Source organism: Mesocricetus auratus, unplaced genomic scaffold (assembly GCF_017639785.1).
Source record: "Mesocricetus auratus isolate SY011 unplaced genomic scaffold, BCM_Maur_2.0 Super-Scaffold_100691, whole genome shotgun sequence".
NCBI classification, from domain to species: Eukaryota; Metazoa; Chordata; class Mammalia; order Rodentia; family Cricetidae; genus Mesocricetus; species Mesocricetus auratus.
This window is the reverse complement of record NW_024429267.1, coordinates 33,713,912-33,727,804: the sequence shown is the minus strand read 5'-3', so window position 1 is coordinate 33,727,804 and position 13,893 is coordinate 33,713,912. Positions and strand designations below refer to the sequence as shown.

General features: G+C 45.5%; 1 long non-coding RNA gene across 1 annotated transcript; it reads left to right on the top strand.

Moving 5' to 3' along the window:
• Positions 1–9,824: 9,824 nt before the first annotated feature.
• Positions 9,825–12,057, top strand: LOC121137456. The gene is made up of 3 exons (XR_005874690.1): positions 9,825–10,078; positions 10,778–11,209; positions 11,618–12,057. It is a non-coding gene; the product is annotated as an uncharacterized LOC121137456 (long non-coding RNA).
• The last annotated feature ends 1,836 nt before the right edge of the window (positions 12,058–13,893 follow it).

The window sequence follows — 13,893 nt, the reverse complement described above, 5'->3', positions numbered from 1 at the left end:
AGAGTCTGCCGGTTGATGATTTCTCCATGAAAGAGTTCTTGGCTACCTGTTAACGTTCCCTGAGTTTCCAGAGAGAAAACAGGTCCTTGGTTTCTCTTTCCATGAGAGAAGATAGTCTTACTCCTGAGCTTGGTGCCACTCTAACCTGTTCTGAAACAGAAGGTGTGCAGTTTGAAGGTATCAAATTGGATGAAACTTGTAAGGTAGCTTAACACAGAGTGCTCGATGGCCTAACACTATAAACGCTCCATTCTGTAAAGAAGTAACACACTAATTGCTGCTGAAGACTCTACTTTTGGAGGTGTGATGTCATGAAAGCAAACAGCATAGATGGCTCCTAGTGTGGCTGCAGAGAGGGGGTAGATCCGTTTTCTTTGTTCTTCTGTCAGGCCTCAATGGTTTGCACACTCCCCTCTTTTTATTTGAACCCTGGGCAAGAGAAACAGCCTAAAAAGCATCTTTCAGCCTATTTTACTAAATAAATAAAACCCAGATCCACAAATGAGTGTTTAAGTTTTTGGTTTGGAACTACAGGGCAGGGTAGGAAGCCAAGGAAGTTTAGTGTTTTGGGTGAAATTCCTCATTTCTTTGGCTCATACAGTTTTGCCTACTGTTCACAAGATACCAAAGGAGAAATTGATGCTTTTAACATCAAACAGGCTTTTCATGTTCATAAGCCATCTCTGCTGTGTGTTCAAGCAACGGAGTCTGGTTGCCACAGACTTCTTTCTCAGGAAACTGTGGGTGCTACGTCAGGCTGGAGGCAGCTCCAGCTTTGGCTGATTCCCTTGAAGGAAGGACCAGGGACATGTCCTCCAGCAAAACTGGTGCAAACACAAGCCAGGAGCAGGACAGGCACCCCTAGGGTCCTGTGGGGCATGCAACATGCAGCATCTGGATAGGGCATGCCACATCTGGCTTCTTTTCTTTCCTAAGTGGTGGCTTTGATTTCACAACTACTTTCTCTGCCACCTGACTGCACCTGGGGTGTGTGCTAGACCTTTGTTGTGCCCTGCTGGCCAGGGCACTTGGGTGAGATGGTCATATTTATGCCAAGAATAATCTTCCATTATCCAAAGCAACATTAGCTAGGACATTCAAATATGGACTTTAGAAACTTTATCCGTCACATTGAGCAGAAATAAAAAGTTCAACAATGGCCTAGGGGCATGGTGTATTTTATCTTTGGTTGTCATGTAGTTTACATTGTGGGAACACTAATAAACGGTTCAGGTGCAGTGTGACAAATGTCACTTCTGGGCAGGTGAAGCTGATTCCTGATGGAAGGTGGCCAAGTGCTTAAGAAGGTTTGGTGTAGAAAGGGACATCTGTCTCCTTAGGTTCCAAGAGACAAAAGAGGGATTCTGTAACATGCAAGGGTGAGGACAGGCTGTGGACTCAGGCATGAGTACTGAGTGCAGTGATCTGGAGCATGGGCAGGAGTGCTGGCCTCTCCCAAGCAGCATTCTCCATTCATCTGCAGCGAAAGGACCACCAAGTTGCAGTAAGTTCCCTGGACTCCCAGAATAAAGACCATGTCTCACAACTGTCCTTGCAACAGGGTGTGGCTCATGACTGTGTCCCTAAAGGGGTGTGTCCTCCCTATTGAGCTGTTTTGCTTCATGATATGACTAGAATATGGATGGTGTCATGAGCCTCTGGCAATAGTCCCAACTAAGACAAGAGTTGGGTCATGATCCAGGAGGCATCTTAGAGTCATGGACCATACATGATGAGGTGTGTACATGACAAAAACAACCTGCCTTACTGAATTTACTGGCAAATTGGGTCTTTTTTTATAGCAAGTAGGTCTGTGTTTTAAATAATCCAAGAGGTCGGCTGTAGCTGGATTCTTCTTCCACTGGTGACCAGTCTGGACAGAGTCACTACTCCCAAGCACCTGGAATCTGGTGAGGCAGTCAGGAATGCTTCCTAAGTAAAAGGATAACAATGCTGAAGAAGATGGTAAGAGTATCCATTGTTTATCGTGAGCTCTCTGTGCCAGCAAGCGCTTGATGTATTATTTCTTGTGCTCTTTATTCAAGACAGGTGATCTGGCTGCTATTATTGGCTGCATCTTATAAATGAATAATGGAGAAATGAGATGTCTTGTCTAAAGCCTCTTGGAGAAGTTTTTTTGTCTCTTTTTTCATTGACCTCTGATACCTTTGAAAGTTACTGGTCAGTCACTCAGTGCATAGTCCCTTAGTCAGAATTTGTGTAATGTTTCATGATGGTTAAATACAGGCTACTCATCTTTGACATGAACATCAAGAACTGATACTGCCATCCTTCTGTCAGGAAGCACATAAGATTGCTCCCCACTGATGATGTTAACTGACAACCTGTTGGTACTTGAAAGTGTTCTCCAATGAAATCTTCCTCCCTTCCCCTATGTAACTCATAAGCATTTATGGAGAGACACTTCGAGACCATCTACTTGTATTCATTTCAATTAGTACCCATTGGTAATCCTTGCTGGAACAATTGCTAGTGTATTTGCCAAATGGTGATTGTTCCATATCTATCGTCTGTTCAATATTGAATTGAAGTTCTATTGTAAAGGCAGAGCCTTTTCGTCTCATATTTATTTACAAATTTATTTTTTTGTCAGTATAGATGAATGGATTCTCTTGTATGCTACTGGGGATTCTGCATTTCTGCCATTGCTTATTTTACTGCTGAAACTGTCCCAGATTTGGGCATTTGGTTCTTGTCTCATCTTAACATGTCCCCGTCCGTGTTTGAAGGTTTCTTGCTTCTCAACAGCTGGAAATAGTTCAGGTTCACCTTTTACCGACTCACACTCAGTTCTTTCTCTCAGGAGCCCCGGTTCCTTTTGTTGGTTAATGGTATTTATAAATCAAGGCTAGAGAGCTAGATCTGGTCATTTTGACAGAACTATTTTGTCTCAGTACAGGTGGGCTTACTGGTTGCTGCCATTTTCCATTCTTTCCCTCTCAGTTCCTTCTGTCTGGTGAATTTATTTTTGTAGTCTGTAAGGTGTTCAGATATATACTACCATTCTAACAGTTACAGCACAATAGCATACATATTTTCTTTCATTAGTGTGTAGTAGCAAATTATTACTACATATTTACTAATGTGACAATTCCTCTACTACTCAATCAAAGCTTGGACTAGATGAGAAGACACTGGATTCAAGATAACCAAACTCTAATGTTGCACTTATGTGCTTGGTGTGAGGAGACTGGCCTGTAACTCTATTCTTCAGTGCTGTTAGTTTGGATCTAGAATGTATCACAGCCTTGTTTCCAGTTTGATCCTATGTGGAAGGGGTGGGAACCTTAAGGGGTGGAGCATAATTGGAGATCTTTAGGTAATGGGCCATGTAATAGTGTGAATTTGGTCTGTTCATCACTGGCTCGTGGTCTCAATGTTTTTTTCCAAGTTGGTGGTGCCATTTTGTGAGGCTGTGGAACCCTGAGGAGATGAGGTGTGGCTGGGAGAAGTGGGTTTCTGGGGGTGAGCTATAGAAGCTTATGGCCTGGCCTTAGGTCCAGCATATTCTCTGCTTCTTGGACCCCCATGCTATGAGGAACCTTCCCCACGTGCTCCAGCCTCTACACACTGTTAGATATTTCTGTCATTATGATGTAAAAGTGTCATTTCTATCATGCATGTCCATTGTGCACGGTGTCTTCCTTTTTACTTCTGGCTGACTGGAGTGGTTTTGTTTTGTCACATGTTCCCTTGCTACAGGCCCAAAGCAGGGAGGCCATGCCACCCTAGACTAAACCTATACAACCCTGACCCAAATAAACATATACTCTGGCTAGGTTGATTATTTTAGTTGTAGATTCCTTACCTGGCATGAATGTCGTCTGACGTTCAACCCTCTAGTACCACAATGAGTTAATCATCTCCAGAATTTGTTATAGTTATGGCAAGCTGACCAATACGGCAACCATTTTTTTCTCACCTCCTTGCTCAGTCATGTGCAAGAAAAATCAGATTGACACAGATTTTTGGCACTGTCACAGTCTAAGTAAGTATACTTTTCATTGTTTAAAACAATAACGTTATCACATATATACAGCTTTGGTGAAAATGCCAATTTATAAGTTGGTAATACATCTGTCAAGATCCTTTCCCCCAAGGAGCACTGCGGCTATGTGCATAGTCAGCAGGTAATTTATGGGTGCCAAAGCCCAATCTGCCAGTGCAAGAACTATTTTGTTCTGTTTCAGTGCAGGATGTCTTTATTTTATTTTCTATGGGTTCTTCATCAAAATCACTTGCACAGTTTGGTGAGAAACTCTGGGAACACAATTCAATCATGTTGATTTAGCCAACAATTTCCCATGTGGATAATGCAGTTAGAGCAATCATATAAATCAAAACACCCAATTCTTATCTACAAAGACTTTCCTATGTCGTGCTTGATGTGTTTGGTGGCAAGTGACAGATGAGGGAGGAAAAACTCAAGGTTTAGAGAGAGAGAAAAGTGAGGAAGAATTCCATCTAGTCTGTTAAGATGCAATTTGGGGATTGCAGTTTTCTTGAACCAGTTCTACAAAATTTGAGCCGTTCTGAACCCTCCAACCCAGGCTGCTATTATAGAAATAGAATAGATCTCATGGTGATGATTGGGCCTCACTACTTTTGGGTCTTTTTGCTGTTCAAAAGGGGCCTCCAGGTAGAAGGTTTGAGAAGACACCCAGCATTTCTCGAACTTTCTGTGTGCTTGGGGGACTGTTGCAACAGAAACATGCGTCCCCATGAGCAGTTCGACTTAACCTTGTGCTCTGCAAAAATAAGATCTGGTCCAGTCTTCTGTGTGAAGAACCAAAGACCCACCATGATGCCATGTGAAGAGTATTACCTCAGTGAGAGCCCCTGGTGTGGAGGAAGTCAACTGCTCTCATCTGGCTCAAGGACACTTGTCTTCTTGTTGAGGCTGATAGTCCTCAGCTCAAATTTTGTGTCCTACATGGGAGATCCTGTGACCATCATGAGATGTTTGGAAAACTTATGATTAATCCAGACCAACTGCCTGGACAGCAAGGTGTGCATCTAATATGTAGCCCAGTGTCTGCCAAAGATCTCAGACCTTCCTGCTCGCACTTTGATTCAGTGGTGCTGCTGGTGGCTGTCTGAAAGGCTCAGAAGGGGGTTCTGTAGATGTTCTGTGCACCTGGAGTGCAGCTTCCAGAGTTTCCTATTCTCCTGGGAATCCATGACCTTCCATTTCCTGCCACTGCATCTACAGCAATAAGCCAGTAAGGCCTGTGTGAAACACACTCCAGGTTGCTCTGGAGACCTGGCTGGCTGTTCAGGTATATGGCATGGTTGTGGGCCTGTGTGGGGGTGTGGAGGGGGGTGTTGGTCTGGGAACTGCCTGGGATGCCTTTCCTGCCATCTCAGGATGTTCCCTTTGGTCATTAAGGGATCAGGAGGCCACCCCTTCTCTGAGTGTTTCCTTTGATTCCCTTAATTCCCTTCCCTCCCTTTCCCTCCCCCTTCTCCCTTCCCTTCCCTTCCCTTCCCTTCCCTTCCCTTCCCTTCCCTTCCCTTCCCTTCCCTTCCCTTCCCTTCCCTTCCCTTCCCTTCCCTTCCCTTCCCTTCCCTTCCCTTCCCTTCCCTTCCCTCCTTTCCTTCTCATAACCCCGTTTTTGAGAAAAGTTTGGTTATGTAGCCCAGGCTTGCCTTGAGAATTTGTGCCATCCCTCCAGCTTTAGCCTCCTGAGTGCTAGGATTACAAATATACACCATGACATCCATCTTCCAATTTTATTTTCCTTATGACTCACCCTTTATCTGATATTTTGTGTTCTCTCTTTCTTTCCCTTTCTTTCCCTCTCTCCCTTCTACTGTTCCTCCCTCTTCCTCCCTTCCTCCTTCGCTGCTTTCCTTTCTTTGTTTTATTATTGTTGTTATGTTTTGTGTGTCTGTACACGTGTGTGTGTGTGTGTGTGTGTGTGTGTGTGTGTGGACACATGTGCCATAGCATATGCATAGAGGTCAAATGTCACCCATCCCTTTCTACCTCTGAGACAGGATCTCTTCGATGCTGATGTGTTTCCCAGACGTTAGGAGCTGCATGAGGAATTACAGAGTGCAGCCCTCGCCTATGTTGTTACAAGCGTGTCCTCGGGATTTGGAACAGTAAATGGAGACTCCTTCTTAGAACAAGTCCACAGCACTCATGTGGATCTGGACATAGAGTTATCATCCACTCTCCCTGGCAGAACTGATCTTACTTTCTCTGCTGGCATGCTGGAGTCTCAGGAACATCTCCTAATTGGCAACTCTCAGGCCCTCGTGGTTATCTCTTCTGGAATCTTATTATCTAGATGACTGTCTTTGTAGTGACTGAGAAGAGTCACGTGGCTCTTGTCAGATCGTGTCTACTAAGATCTTGCAAACGCAGTAGTGGCCAGGACAGGCACACTGGCACTGTATGCACGTCACACTTAAGAAACTCCACCATGTGTGGGGGTGCTCATAGGGTTTGCTTTCCTCTGAAATGCGGGGACTGGCTGCTATGTCTGAGGGGATTCGAGGAAGCTCAGCTGCTGTACCCTGGGAGCTGAGAGGAAGCCCGCCATCTGACATCTCTCCCTACCCCAATTAATATCACGAAAGGGCAATGTTTATGCAAAGCCACATGCCGAGAGGCCTTTTGCTCCTAATTTAAACTATTAAAATGCCATTAAGAATTGCAGCACGCATTTCAGCACCGTTTTCCTTCATTATTTCTTGTTGAAGAACAACCATGTGGAAGGAAAGGCATTTTGTTTCCATGCAAGTGGGGCTCGTTTTTCAGGACAGTTTATGATGCCCTTTAGTGGAATTCATCATCCCTGAAGCCACCCCCCCCACACACACACCCAGGGATGGAGTTAGCAGATATGATTTCTGTCAGCAAAAAAATAAGTGCGATCGATATGAACATACCAAGGCATTTATTTCAAATATTGGCCAGATAAATTGTCACGGTCCTCATGCTGGAAAGTGTTGATTTCAGCTATGGAGGGCTGGGGAAGTGGTGATATTTCTATTCCACTCACTTGCTTCTTTTCAGCGACGGGTCAGCTTGGCGCTTCCACAGTAGACTCCTCATCTGAGGTGACATCTGGGGCTCAGACACAAGACATGCTGCCCAAGAGGTAGTTTGCATGTCACGGGAAACTTTTCATGAACATGTAGTCTACCCATGAAGCTCGTTATTTTTGAAATTTTGGCCCAATTTACATTTTCTTTAAAAAATTTTGAGATTAAAACACACACAGTTTGATCTCAGCTTTGACCTTTTAAATGGTTACAACTTTATCTTTGGCTAAAAGCATGGAGAGTGGGGTAATTACATTTTGTGAAAGAAGCAAGTTCTATGCACAGAGGGTAGTCACAGCTATGCTAATGTGTCTCTCACACGACTACGGTACTCGCTAGATGGTATAAACAAAGAAAAACAGTATTTTTGTTCATTTTTATCGATAAATGTGCTTAGCCTCTGGATGATGGCTGCTTTGCCAGGAACTGTTCCTGGGTCTTTTTCTTAACTTGATGTTCTGTGCCCAGCTGGCTAGGATGGTTTTCTGAAAATGCTGTTCTGGGACCAAGGACACAAGGCCTGAAACTCTAGTGTTTATTCAGGGATCAGGGGCTCCCAGCAGAAACCAGAGTCCCCCCAGGCCATGGCTTGTTGACTTCTGAGGGAAGAAATACTTTTGCCTGCTTGCTTTGCCTTGCTAACCACTTAAGGCTGGGGGCAGGGTTCTCCTCTTGGGTCTTCCCACTCCTGCGGGATGATCAGGAGTGCTCACCAAGCTTGCTCAGTGCCTCCTGAGTTCCAGATAGCATCTGCTTCTCCAGGTTTCACAGTCACCCCTGAGGACTGCAGCTGCCTCTGTGTCCTGGTGGGGAAAACAGGTTTTTTCATTTGGTCTGCTGGGTTCCTGAACCTGCTTCAGGTTCTGGCATCTGCTCAGAACAGGTTGTCCTGAGCTGTCACTTAAGGGACTCTGGAGGACTTTTTGGTTCAATCATTTGCTTGACTGTTCAAAGGAATATATTCTATATAGAGAGCAACGATATTCTTTCCCGTGGCATATGGGTCACCATAGCACTCCATAGTGAAACCTCGTGACTTGGGACCACAGAATAAGTCGCTCTTGCTATCTCCAAAGTCAAGCCTGAACCAGCACCTTCCTCTGACAATCTTCAATGCCACCACACATGCTCTCCTGCTGTCTCACTGGGCCTCTATATATTGTTCTGGGCCATAAATTTCTCTAAGAGAAAAGGACATAGATGTGGTGTCCAAGGCTTCATACCTGGGCTCCACTGACCATAAAAGGTGACTCTGGGCAACTTACCAAAGAATTACAACCTTTGACCTATCCTTCCAGGGGATGACCCAGTTCCCACAGGAGCCGTTTACAGAAAGGAGTTGAGCATTAGGTAGAGTCTGTCTGCAGGCAGCTGGGCAGGCAGGATGTGACCACTGAGCACACCTCTTCACATGATCTGTGAACTGAACTGGCGATAATTGCATAGTTGTTGGGGGAGTGTAACTGCTTCTCTTTCCGGAATGGAAAAGGTCTGGTGGTTACTCTATGATGGTTCTGTTGCTCCGTGATAGTTCTGTTGCTCCGTGATGTGTAACAGGCTTTCCTTGGACCGTCAGCCCTCAAATCATGACACAGAGACTTATTAATTATGACTACCCAGCCTTAGCTTAGGCTTGTTTCTAGCTAGACTTTTTTTTAAACTTAAATTAACCTATTTCTGTTCATCTATGTGCTGCTCCAAGCCTTTCCCTCATTTATGTACTGTCTATCCTGCTTTCCTGCTTCCTCTGTGTCTGTCTGTCTGTCTGGCCCCTGGCCAGCTGGCTCCCAGTTGGCTGGCCCCGATTGGTTGACTTTCCTTTTCTCTCTGCCTGCCAGTGCTGCCCATACCTCCTCTGCCCATATTGTCTGTCAAGCTTTTTATTAGACTAACCAGGTGCCTTAGGCAGGCAAGGTAAAACAGCAGCACATCTTTACATAGTTAAACAAATATTCTATTCCATAACATTTCCCCCTTTTCTCTAAATAAAAAGGAAAGGTTTTAACTTTAATAGTGATGGTTCTGTTGTTCTGTGATGGCTCATACATTATAGTTTTATTTCCTTCCTGACCATGGCTGAATGATATTTCTTGTTTCTAGCTTTTTTTTAATGAGAACCTTAGGCCTAAACAACAAATTCTTTTCTTTTTTTCTTTCACCACATGGTAAACGCTGGTGTGATGGAGGAGAATGCCAGCTACTCATTCCTCACATCGCAATGCGATGATTCTAAAGAACGAATAAAACACATCTAACACATACAGGAATGGCGGCTACCTCAGCTGCTGTTGAAAACTGCCCGGCTGTTGCTTTCAGTGAGTCTGGAAGTTAGATAAGTATGCGAACACTTGCCAGTGGCCAGTCCTGTGCAGAGGAGGAAGAAAACAAAACACACACTGCACCTGTTGCCATAGCCCTCCTTACCCCATCATATAACCCCGCCTCTGCCAAGGAAATCTGAGGTGTAGACAAGACAAATTCATGTGCAGAGTTACTAGTATTGGGCATCCAGGTACTGGCATAAGATGCTGGGCTCTTCCCACAGCTTCTAATGTCAGCAGCCTTGTCCCACATACTCACATCAAATGGAAGATGCAGGGGATGCCCAGGATGATGTGTGTGCTTGTACCTCTGTGGCCAGCTGGGCTGCTCAGCTCTTCCTCTGGCCCATAACACAAGCTCATTATAGCAGTAGTACCAAGGTGTGTGTGTGTGTGTGTGTGTGTGTGTGTGTGTGTGTTGGGGGGACATGGTTATGTCCAGCTAAAAGTAAATCAAACTCTTTGTAGCTAAGAGTGGTCACACGGTGGCCCCATTTTAGCCCCTGATTTGTAAATCTGCTTCTAAAGGACTTGGGGGTAAAGTTTTCGCTTTCTGGAGACAAATGCTACCCACTTAGGTTTCCTTCCCTTCTTTCTGCCTGGAATGCCAAGGTGATGACTGAAAGGGCTGCAGCTATCCTGGAACCTTGGCGCATGAAGATGGAGGCCTGAAACGCAAGGTTCGTGATGCCAAAAGAAGTGCTGGACTCCCGAGCTGTTCCCGGATTGCTGACCCAGACAGCTTCTGCATAAGACCAATAAATCATTATTCACGAAGCCCTTGCCTGTCAGGCTTTCTCTTATGTGCAGCTGACTGCATTTCTAACCGGCACAAATAGCTTCCATATCAATGGTCTGCAGACATACACACTTCGCCCTTTGGAATGGGCTCTGGGTTTTATGGGAAAACAGAGCACATATGAACAGATAATGAAAACAATATACAGTCTTTCTCAGTAAGGAGCCGGCCTTTCCAGCTACCACTTTGTCTTAAATTATGGCATCTGGCTTCCTGTGTCTTTTGATTCTTCAAAAAAATTAATTGAAACAATTCATTGTAAGGAAGCAGATGCTACTGTCTGGATCTGGCTGGGTTCTGTTCCCTTCTTTGGCCTGATTTTTTGTTCTGGCTCTTTCTTTTGGTCACATCCCTTGGCTTCCTCCTGGCAGTGTTCATCATATAAACTCATCCCCCTGCAGCTGTGGTTTCAGAGGCAGCTATTGTCCCCCTTGAGTGCTGTGAGGGGCTTGATCAAAAGTGCAGAGAATGGTCAGAGAGTCCAGGGACAGTCATATTTCTTTTCTTGGCTCTTTAGAATGAAGTGAGTGTCCAAAGTGTTCCTGGTTACTGAATTTTCCCCTTCCCCTCCTTGCTACAGGATCCAGTTTCCTGGAAGAGAAAGAGGGACACAGTTTCAGAAAGAGGAGAACATGGCTTCCAAAAGAGGGACAAGGCTTCAGGAAGATGACTGTGGTTATAGAGGGAAGTATGTGGTCTCAGAGAGGGACGTGGTATCAGGAAGAGGGATATGGGCTCTGGGTGAGGGATAGGAGCTCAGAGAGAAGGACATGGACTCAGGGTGGGACATGGCCTCAGGAGGGGACATGGGCTCAGGGAGAGGAACGTGATTTCTTGCAGTTACCAGGAGAGTTGCACGTTCCTAGCCCACCTCCTAGTGTGCCTTGGAAAGAGCCCTGGAAAAAATCTTCAACCTCTTCTAGCTGCCAGCAAATGTGGACTCTGACATCTGCACTGTGTCCACACCTGCCTAGAGATTTCCCAAAGAAGAGTTTCAGATCATTTCTTCCAAGTAAGGAGGTCAGGTGGAGAGGTGTCGGGGAGGTGCAGAGGGGCTGGCAGTGTGGAATCTGATCCCCTCCCTCCTGAGCCCTGCTTTTCCCAGTAAACATAATTAGATGCTAAACAGACTGTGCCTGCACTGTCTGCCTGCAAGCTGTCAAAAGTACGAAGAAACTAAGATGAAGTAGGCCTCCCAAAGTTGTCCCTATTTCCAGCTTATGGCCCTCTGCAGGCGGCAACCTCCACTGCACACCCTGTGGGAGAAGGGACTTTCTCTTGGTCCTGGGGTTTATTTCCCTCACCTCTTTGTCCTTGTGTTATTTATGGGAAAGCTGTGGAGCCAGTTGCCGGGGTGCTTTCAGCATATGCTTCATAAGTTTTATGCACCTCAATTGAATTTGCTTTTTTGTCTCGTCAGTCCAGGTCTTTTCATTCATTTCTGGATTATAACCCTGGGTCCACGGAAGCGGCTATCGATACTTCCCCACCACCTGCTTTGTTTCCTCGTGACTGAATGTAACCAGGACAGGGTCCCATGCTACACCGGGGCATCTGGATTGGGGCTGCCTTCTCTCTGGGAGCCTCCCTCCTACAGTGCTGAGCTGACTCAAAGTACTCAGAAATCCCAGGCTATAGAGGCTGGCCCAGCCTTTTAAAGTACTTACTGGTTGTTCAGAGGATCTGGGTTCGGTTCCCAGCACCCTCATATTTGCTCCCAATCTCTGGTGGTCAGTTCTGGATGATCCAAACCCCTTTTCTGATCTCTGAGGGCTCCTGCATGCATGTGGTTCTCATGAATGGATTCAGACACACTCACATGCAGACAAATAAATATGTACTTTAAAAAGTCAAAGGAAATGAATTAGCTAGACGTTGACAGATGGGTAGGCAGTGTGAGGCACCTGCTTGACAGCCAAAGGAGACACACAGAATTAAGCATAGTTGTCACTGTCACTGTTGGCCTCCAGCACCAGAGCGTATCTATATATGGTGTATCTATCTCATGGTGGGGTCAGAGAGAGCTTTTCCTGGGTGATTCCCAAATGGGGTAGGTGTCCCCCATTCCTCACTCCTTTCTTTGACATCTAGCAGTGTTTGGAATCACCAGGGAGTGCAGAGTCCATTGGAGATGGGCTGTGGTGGATAGAGATGGGTGACATTGGTTCTGTTGGGCATGACCGGAGAGTGTTCTACCTGGGTAGAATTTATCTGTCCTCTCCTTTTTCTCCACGTTTCCAGACTAGGCCTTCTAACCTCTCTCTAAATACCAACTGCCCACATTCCTTAAGTACAACCTTAACCATAGCAGGCACACAAAAGACAATGTAATCCCTGTTCATTGGCCCACCCTCTTGTTCATATAAGCAAACCCACAAGAAACTGTTGATCTTCATGCCAGCCCCGGCCTTTCTTGACACAGCCCCAGCTCATTCCAAGTGTTGATGGGTTTGTTTTTCTTCCTCTATCTCTGTTGCTCCTCCTTCCTTCCCTCCCTCCCTCCTTCCCTCCCTCCCTCCCCCTCCCCCTTCCTTCCTTCCTTCCTTCCTTCCTTCCTTCCTTCCTTCCTTCCTTCCTTCCTTCCTTTCTTTCTTTCTTTCTTTCTTTCTTTCTTTCTTTCTTTCTTATAGTCAAGACAGGGTTTCTCTGTGTATTAGCTCTGTCTGTCTAGAACTTGATTAGTAGACCAGGCTGGTCTCAAACTCACAGAGATCTGTCTGCCTCTGCCTCCCAAGTGCTGGGGATTAAAGTTGCGTGCCACCACATTGGCTCAGTCTTGTTTTCTTTATCTCATTTTAAGAAGGACTTTGGAGGTGACCAGTAATGATCTTAGTCCCCAAGTCAGAGTCAAGTGATGCAGGGTTTTCAGAGGAAGAGGTAGTGACTTCCTAGTGACCTCCTTAGTGGCCTCCTTGATCCCTGCCCCAAGTAGACAGTACTGTGGACAGGGTTTTTCATTTATCCAGTTCATACACCTCTAAAGCCCAGAAATGGGACATGCTCTGGAGGTTTTTAAAAATTCTGTTTGTTTGTTTTTTCTCAGACAGGGTCTCCCTATGTAGTCCAGACAGGCACCAAATGGTCTATATCCCTCTGCCCCAGGCTCTGAAGTTCTGGGATTACAGGCATATGTTACTACACCTGGCTCTGCATTGTTTTCTTGAACCTTCCCTCCACCCTTCAGTTAGCAGTCCTGGAGATCTCTTCATAAAGGTGCCATATAGTCTTTGAGGAATTTGCCATAATTCCGAACCAGAGGTCAATGGCGTCTGCCCGCCCAGATAATCCCGGGCCAGTGGTCAATGTTGAGGATCTCCCTCAATCACTTCTCCACTCAGTTATTTTGGAGACAGGGCCTTTCGTTTGAACCCGGAGCTCAATAGTTTGGCTAGTCTGGCTGACCAGAGCTCCAGGGCACCTGTTTGCTTCCACAGTGCAGAGGTCGCAGGCATGCTGGGAGTTCTGTTGTTTCACTTGGGCACTGCAGATAGGGATTCAGGATTCTATTTGTGCATCAAGCACTTTCCCACTGAGCCATCTCCCCAGGGCTCCCATAGAACCCATTATTGATTCCGTAATGTTTGATTCTATATTTTATTTATCCAATTATTTAAATATATAATTTTCCTTTGGAAAATCCTGCATATTCATTATCATGTTCATATGTAGATTTTTTTCTAGAATAGAATAGAGGTT